Raw genomic sequence first — 8113 nt, 5'->3', positions numbered from 1 at the left:
TGTCGGTAAATGTGAATTTCAGATAAACAGCATTTTGTAGGATAAGTGTATGGGGTGTGTGGAATATACTTATGCTGATAGTTATTCATTCTCCACCTGAAATGCACAGGCGTTTTCAAGTTGCAACTCATTTCTCTAGTTTCTCTCGATGCAGAGGCTTCTCTCGGTGCCGAGCATGGGCTCTGGAGCACACAGGCTTCAGTGGCTGCGGTGTACAGGCTTAGTCGCCTCACAGCTTGTGGGATCCTAGTTCCCGGACCAGGAATCGAACCGGTGTCCCCTGCATTGGCAGAAGGATTCTTAACCACTGGGCCACCAGGGAAACCCCTGAGCTTCTTGTCTTTTATCTTGCAACCCTAATCCCATCCACCCCATAGATTTCTTGCAGGGAGGCTGCATTTTTATCATTCTCCCTTTCCCGGAGCTGAAATGACTTTTTCTTTTTGCCTTTTATAGCTTCACAATGGCAGCAGTAAAAAAAAAATTCTTGTCAGCAGGATGATTGAAAATTTAACTACAAAGGGAATCATTTGTTATATTTGTGTCAGAGGCATAAAATGGATTCCCAGTCACACCACTGCAGTGTTTAAATATTCCCTTGGTGTTGGTGCTTTATAGTTACCTACCGAGCACATTTTATACTCTCTGGTATGAGGCGCCTTTGCATCCATAGTGGAATTATTTGTTCATTTTGGGGACCCAGAAGTAACATTTATTCCCCCCCAAAGTTTGATGCAATTGGGTTCTTGGTATTTCACAGTTATTATTGCAGTAAAGTTTATATGCTTCAGAATTATGACAATATTCAGCTACTAATGAGGTTATTGTTTGTGTTTTAAAGCCCTGGAAATAAAATTTACTCCCCACAATACAGCTGCAATTTTATGTCCCCAAAGCTGGCCGTAAATAGTAAACATAATAACAGAATGCTTGTAAAACACATAAGACATCCTTCTCGGAAGAAGTGGTGTCTGTGTGTCTCCCTCGATGGGACTGGCAGGGTCAGGACTTGGCCTAGTAGTTAGGACGTTCCCAGTGTTCCCAGGACGACTTCAAAGGGATGAATGAAGCAACTTCTTCCCAGGCCGCCTGGAGAGCAAGTTGCTTAACATTTCAGAGCCTCAACGGCCTGTGAAATGGGAACAAAAACACTGGCTTATTAAATAGAAGGGTTGGTCTTGAGGGCATGCAATGGCCTCTCTCTGGACAATCCCTGTATTGGTTTTCTGGGGCTGTCGGAACAAACTACCACAAATTGCGCAGCTTTTATCAATGGAAATTGATTCTCCATGGTTGTGGAGGCCAGAAGTCCGAAATCAAGGTGTCAGCAGGGTTGTGCTCCCTCCGAAGGCTCCAGGCGAGCATCCTGCCTCATCTCTCCCAGCCCCTGGTGTCACAGGGGTTGCTTAGCTGGTGGCCACGTCCCTCTTCTGTGCCCCTTCTGCTGTCTCAGGTCTCTGCCTCTGCATCTTCTGTCTCCCCTTCTGTCTCTTAGAAGGATTGTGAGTTTCATTACGGTTTCTCCTTTTTTTTTTTTTTCCTATTTTTTTTGGCATGCAGGACCTTAGTTCCTTGACTAGGGATGGAATCTGGGCCCCCTGCATTGGGAGGACAGGGTCGCAGCCGCTGGATCACCAGAGGAGTTTCTTCTTTTCTGTCTCTTTGAAGGATACTTGTCATTGTGCTTTCTTCTTTGTCTTTGGATGTAGAATAGCTTTTTTGGTAGGTTACAGTCTTTTTTTCTCAATAGTGGTTCAGCAGGTAGTTGTGATTGGGGTGTGCTCATGAGAGGAGGTGAGCTCAAGGTCCTTCCACTCCGCCACCCCATCCCTCTCTTACGATGCCTGTCACTGCATGTAGGGTGGCCTAGTCCAGATGACCTCATTCAAGATCCTTGACTTAACTGCATCCTCAAAGACCCTTTGTCCAAATAAGGTCACTTTCACAGCTTCTGGGTAGACATATTTTGAGGGGTCAACTCAAGAAATCTCATCATCATCATTTAAAAGTTTATGTATTTATTTGGCTGTGTTGGGTCTTAGTTGTAGCACAAGGGATCTGTTTCTCAGAAGAAGTGGCCTCTCTGTGTCTCCCCTGATGGGACTGGCAGGGTCAGGACCCAGCCTAGCAGTTAGGGTTCCCCAGGGGACTTCAAAGGGATGAAGCAACTATTTCCTAGGCCACCTGGAGAGCAGGTTGCAGCATGAAGGATGTAGCTCCCTGACTAGGGATTGAACCTGGTCCCTGTACACTGGGAGCTCAAAGTCTTAGCCACTGGACCATCAGGGGAGTCCCATCATCATTGTTATTATTGCCAGCTGGGATGTAAGATGGAAACATTGAGAAGCACCAGCCCCATGGATGGGATCAAATAAGAGATGACCCTGGAGGACCATGTGGTCCCTCCGTACAATGGGATGCTATCTGGCCTTGAAAAGGATAGACATTCTGACACGGGCTGCAACACGGACAAACCTTGAGGGCATTGTACCCGGTGAAATCTGCCTCTAACAAAAGGAGGCATCTAGAACAGTCCCATTCATAGAGACAGGAAGTAGACTGGAGGGGGGATGGCAGGGGCTGAGAGAGGAGGGCAATGGAGAGTTAGTATTAAATGGGGATAGAGATTTCGTTTGGGAAGTTGCAAAAGTTCTGGAAATTAATGGTGGTGATGTTTGCACAACATTGTGAAGGCATGTAATGCTACTGAATTCGAACGGCAACTTTTATGGGATGTGTGTTTTACCACAGTTTTCTTAAAAGAAGAGGGGAAAAAATGCTCACAAGAGCCTGTAGGCTTTTACGGTCCCATGCGGCTGTGCAGAAGCCAAGTCTCAGAGAGGCAAGGAGGGCTGTCTGGACAAGTGACTGCTACGTGCTGGAGGCAGGAGCTGCAGGTCCCCGGCCTGGGCCCCAGTCTGTGTCCACCAGCACCTTTGGAGCAGATTGGAGACAGAGTGCCTTCTCTCCCGAGCGGGACCAGAGGCCCAGAGAATGTGGGAGCGGCTGAGGTCACCAGAGCCTGGATTAGTTCCCTCAGTACCGCCGGACCTTCTGCCCTGGAATCTGGAGGCCTTAGCATCTCGGGCCTAGGGCCGGCCCAGGCAATTCAACGGTGCCTCGGGGAACCAGATGATTTCCAGATTTGATCTCTGAGTTCCCTGGTCTGCTGGTTATCACATGGCCTTCTTTCCTGCTGAGTCTGAGTCAGCAGGTTGGGAGAAGGTGCCTAGGAATCTGTTGTCAGGAAGGGTGGAGGCACTTGTGTGATACAAGGATGGCAAAGCCCACCGGTCACTCGTTTTCATTCACTTGTGCATGCTGTGCCCACTCGGTGTGGCAGCAGCTCTGCTCCTCTAGCCTGCCCTGCGCCCCCAGCCTCCTTTCCATTCCAGCAAAGCCCAGCTGCCGAGAGATCCCAACATTCCTCTTTCTGGCCTCCAGGGGCTGCCGGCTTTTCCCTCCTTTTTTCTCTCCTGTCGGGCTGTGGGACGCCATTCCCCCCACCCCCGTCCCCCACCCCGCCACCATACTCCTCCTTCTGATGCTCCAGATCTGGCGTGATCCTGGGGTGGCCCTCTGCATCTGCTAGCAGCCTGTTCTGCCCCTTCCTCCCCCCACCCCACTCCCCACCTCTCCACCCAGCCTGGGACTCCAGCTTGTGCTTTGCTCTGAGATTTGAGTCTGGGCTTGGGCTGCTGCTGGAAAGTGTAGGTTCCCGCCATGCAGATGAATGAACGCACAGAAGGCAGACATCCGGCCAGACTGGACTGGGCACTGGGAGGGAGCTGGGGTCCCTCCCGCTGCAGCGCCAGGGTCAAGCCCGGTTCCTGCTGCCTCTGCTGAGGGATCGGCGGCAGGCACAAGCAAGCAGCTGTTGTTTCTGGGGCCGCTAGAGGGAGACCTTCATGGCCCAGCTTCGGCTCCTCCAAAGCCACTGGGTGCAGCTGCCCGGCACAGGGGAAAGTGTATGTGTTTGTGTGTGTGCGCGTGTGCGTGTGTGTGTGTCCTACCTGGGTGGTGGGCGGTGTGTGTGTGTGTGTCCTACCTGGGTGGTAGGCAGTGGCCTGGCTTCCTGCAGGTGGAGGTCTGTTTACTGGATGGCAGCGGGACCTACTTAGAAGCTAGGGGGTGTGGTGGGAGCCAGCACCCGGGCAGGAAGTTCAGCAGATAAGAACCACAATGGGTCGAATGGAGGACACGTACGGGGGGGCCTTTTCCATGCCCATGCCCTTTTCCATCCCCCGGGAAGGGAAGAGGAGCTGCGAATGGAGTTAATGATCCCTCATGGCTGCGTGAGCGAGCCTCCAGAAAAATCCTCAAAGTGCAGGGTCTGGAGAGCTTCTAGGTTGTGACCCCCCAAGGGTGACAGTGCTCACGACCCTCCCTGACCTCAGCGTGTGTGTGTCTCTCTGTTTGCTGTCCATCTGTGTCCTTTCATGTCCTTTGCTGTATAATAAAGCCTCCCTGGTGGCTCAGACGGCAACGAATCTGCCTGTGCTGTGCTAAGCATTCTGTGTATTGTGAGAAATAACCCTATGGAGAGTAGGAGCTACTCATATAAGATCCGTTTTTCAGATGAAGAAACTGAGGCCCAAAGAGCCCAAGTAACTTGCCATAAGAGCTATGGAGAGGCCAGAGCTGATGTTTTAATCTAGAGCATGGGAGTCAGGGCTTGGACCCCACAGCTCTGGGGAGGGGCAGGCCCGAGACAGCTCTTAGCCCCTTCCGCAAGTCTCTGCACCTCCAAGCCTGGCTTCCCCTCTGAGAGATGGGACTAATGATAGCTCTCTGGTGTGGGAGGGGCGTGATTCAGAGGCTGAACTGAGACACAGGATGTGCAGGGAGGCAGACTCCAGGGCTTGCTAGGCCCCTTGGCGTGTGGCCTCAGGGCCTTGCTCTGTGTGACGTGTGGCCCTGAGTTGCCCACGGTCCCATCCTTGCTCCCCCACCATGGATTTTCTCCTCTTGTTCCCTCTGCCTGTGCCCAGAAGGACCCTGTGCCAGGCTTAACGCTTTGCTGTCACCCCCTGAAATTCTCAATCCTCTCTGACCCCAGGGCCCTGCACATGTGGCAGCCGGGCCAGCGCGCCTGTCTCCGTTCCTGTGTCATCAAGTTCAGCAGGCAAGGAGCCAGCTTCGTGAGAAGAGGACGCGCAGAATGGCTCAGGGGAGAGCGGGTCCTCGCCAGGCTTCGCGAGCTCCCTGCCTCCTTTCTCAGGCACGCACGCGACCCGGCGTCCCGGCCAGTTGCTCCCCCTAAACCAGAGCTGGAAGTGGAAGACCTCTGGGTCCCCCAGTCACAGCGGTGCCATTGCTGAGCTCACACTCGTCCACCCTAAGTCGTTAGCAGGGATCTCCGTTCTCCCAGACCCCCCTAGTTCACCCTGGGGGTCCCCCGAGGCCAACGTGCAGTGCCACCGCCTGAGTGCTCCCCTCAGTCAGTTCACTCGCATGCAGGCCCGTGTCCCTGTGCACCCTCGGCGTCCCCCTCCGGCAGCCCGAGTGGGCACGCGGGGCCTTCCAGCTGGCACCTTTCAGTCCTCACCCCTGGCGCCTAGGCTGGGCCCCTGCCCTTGAGCCTGACCGCCCAGGGTGAATGGCCTCTGGGGCAGGCGGTGTTCTGGGAACAGGCCGTGTCCTGGCCAGGAGAGCGGCCGGAGCGGGAGACTCTCTGAGGTCCACCCGGGGTCCCCGAGGCCTCCTCAGGTGCCACGGGTCCTCGTCTGTTACAGGCCTGCCCAGAGGGGTGGGGGTCTGGGCAGGGGGCGCTGAGGTCACGGGGCTAAGAGGGAATGGAGCCCATCCCCCACCTGGTCTCCCCACACAGCAGCCTGGCCGGGGTGTCTCTCACACCTGCCCCACCCGTCTCTGATTCAAGAGTCCACCTCCCGTCTGCCAAGTTTGCCAGGAAGGAAGTCAGAGGAATGTCGGGCCACGGCTCCCAAGAGTAGCCCCGGTCAGCGCACCTCATCTGCAGGTCGCTTCTGCCCGCTCCGCCTGGGTGCCGCAGCACAGCTCGGTGGTCTGAGCAGTTGCCTTCCGCGGCTGCCACCTTCCTGCTTCATTCTCCGCCTTTGGCTTGGTTTCCCCCAGGGAAGAGCAGGCTTCAGCCGCTGCTCAGGAGGAACTCTCTCCTTGTCCCTGGGAACCTCCACTAATTTTTTTTTTTTAATATTTGTTTATTTGGCTGTCAGGTCTTCAGTGATGCCATGCAGAATCTTTTCATTGCGGCATTTGAACTCTTAGTTGCAGCATATGGGGTCTCGTTCCCTGAGGAGGGATCGAACCTGGGCCCCCTGCCTTGGGAGCACAGAGTCTTAGCCACTGGACCACCAGGGAAGTCCCAGGGACTCTCTGCTCTTAATCGGCCTGCATCAGCTGCACGCCCTGGGCTCTGCCCTTTCTTCCCTCTCTTCCCCCCGCTTCTTTGCTTCCTTGCTCCCTCTGTCCTTCCTTCCTTTCATTTATTCATTCAACAACCGTTCATTAAACTTCTATTATACGGACGCAGGTGGCAACAGCGGTAAAGAACCCACCTGCCGATGCTGGAGATGAGATGCAGCTTCAGTCCCTGTCGGGAAGATCCCCTGGGGAAGGGAATGGCAACTCACTCCAGTATTCTTGCCTGGAGATTCCCATGGACAGAGGAGCCTGGCGGGCTACCGTCCGAAGGGTCACAGAGAGTCAGACACGACTGAAGCAACTTAGCAGAGTACTCCTGGAAGTGTGGCCCCCCAGCCTCCTCTTAGAGTGGACATTTCTTGCTTTCCTCCCCACTGTCCACTTCCCCCGTGGACCCAGCTCCACCCCTGGGTGTGAGCCTTGATTGGTTTACTAATGCCTCAGCCCCTTGGCCACAGTAACTCAGGACAGAGATCCCAACTCTGGCCAGACGGGCCCCATGAGATGTAGATTCTGGACTTTTTCTTCGGCTGGCACCAGATGTGTTCCTTTTCTGTTGGGTTTGGACCTAGCAGCACAAGTCCCAGGGAGCAGCTTAAAGGCCTCTTTCCATCACACGGGAGAGCCTAGCAGGATGGAGCGGGTTCCCAGCAAGCGGGCACCTCTCAGGGCCGCCCCCCTGGTGGAGGAGCCTTCCCAGGACTGTGGATCGCTGCCCCTCGAGGTTTAAGCTAGGAGGACTTGGCTTTTCGTGTCCCTGCAGTCCAAAGCATCCTAGCAGGCTCCATATTCCCAGGAGGAGCCAGTCTCTCCTTGAGTGTCCGTCCACAGGGAGCCTGTTGCTGGGGGAGGCAGCCTTCTTGATTTCTGGAACATTCTGACTCAAGAGAGTACTGATATTGACCCCAGATCTGCCATTTTGCTTTTCTGACCTTTCTACCCTTGGTCTTGGGTCAGTTATTTCCCAACTCAGTGTGCACCAAGCCCCAACATGCACCAACCCGCACCAAGAGTTCTCTGCTGTCTCTCTCTGGAAGCGTGCACTGGAAGCTCTTGCTTCAGGCCACGTCTCTCCAGAGTCCCTCTGCCCGAGGGCCCTGAAGTCCACACAGGGTTGTCCTACTTGATCCTAACCTGGACCTCGGGGCAGCCTCATAGGGGTGAGACAGACACAGGTGGTGATGTGTCCAAGGAGGGCTTGAGAGGTTCCTGGGGTGCTCCAAGGGATGGAGGCCTTCAAGTGGTCACTGAGGAACCATCATTGGTCCAGGAGGCAGACGGAGCGTTAACCACAAAGAGGACTCCCCCAGAGCTCGGGGGGACCTGGAGCCATGGCTGTTCATGGACGAGCACGGCTGGGAACGTGGGAACAGTGGACACTGGACCCTGTCCTGCCGGGTTCCTGGGACACATCGGCACCAAGTGGCAAAGTGTGTGCCAATCTCGGCCATCAGCCTGGGCCCTGGCTGACGTCCCCTGCGTGTGACCACAGGACGGGACCTCATTCCTTAAATGGGGAGAATATCCCAGAAATCAGGCCAGTCATGGGTACCGGCTGGGTTGCCATGCCAATGCCCAAACACACAATCTTAGGGGTCAGCTGCCTGGATGGTGATGCTGGCCCTGGGCTGAGTTCATGGGAAACCCTCGGGAGCACTGGAGTGGGGGTGCCTCCCATGCGTTGTACTTTGTATCGTTTATAAGAGAA

The 8113-nt window shown here is 54.6% G+C and overlaps 1 long non-coding RNA gene across 1 annotated transcript; it reads right to left on the bottom strand.

Annotated features, from left to right (window-relative positions):
* On the bottom strand, window positions 1-6155 carry LOC138414765 (uncharacterized). Its single transcript, XR_011246961.1, has 2 exons — window positions 5970-6155; window positions 1-1129 (listed from the first exon to the last, which is right to left on the bottom strand). It is a non-coding gene; the product is annotated as an uncharacterized lncRNA (long non-coding RNA).
* Window positions 6156-8113: the final 1958 nt, after the last annotated feature.

The sequence above is a fragment of the Ovis canadensis genome, chromosome 11 (genome assembly GCF_042477335.2).
Source record: "Ovis canadensis isolate MfBH-ARS-UI-01 breed Bighorn chromosome 11, ARS-UI_OviCan_v2, whole genome shotgun sequence".
Taxonomy (NCBI): Eukaryota; Metazoa; Chordata; class Mammalia; order Artiodactyla; family Bovidae; genus Ovis; species Ovis canadensis.
The sequence above is the reverse complement of the archived record's forward strand: the minus strand, read 5'-3'. Positions and strand labels throughout refer to the sequence as shown.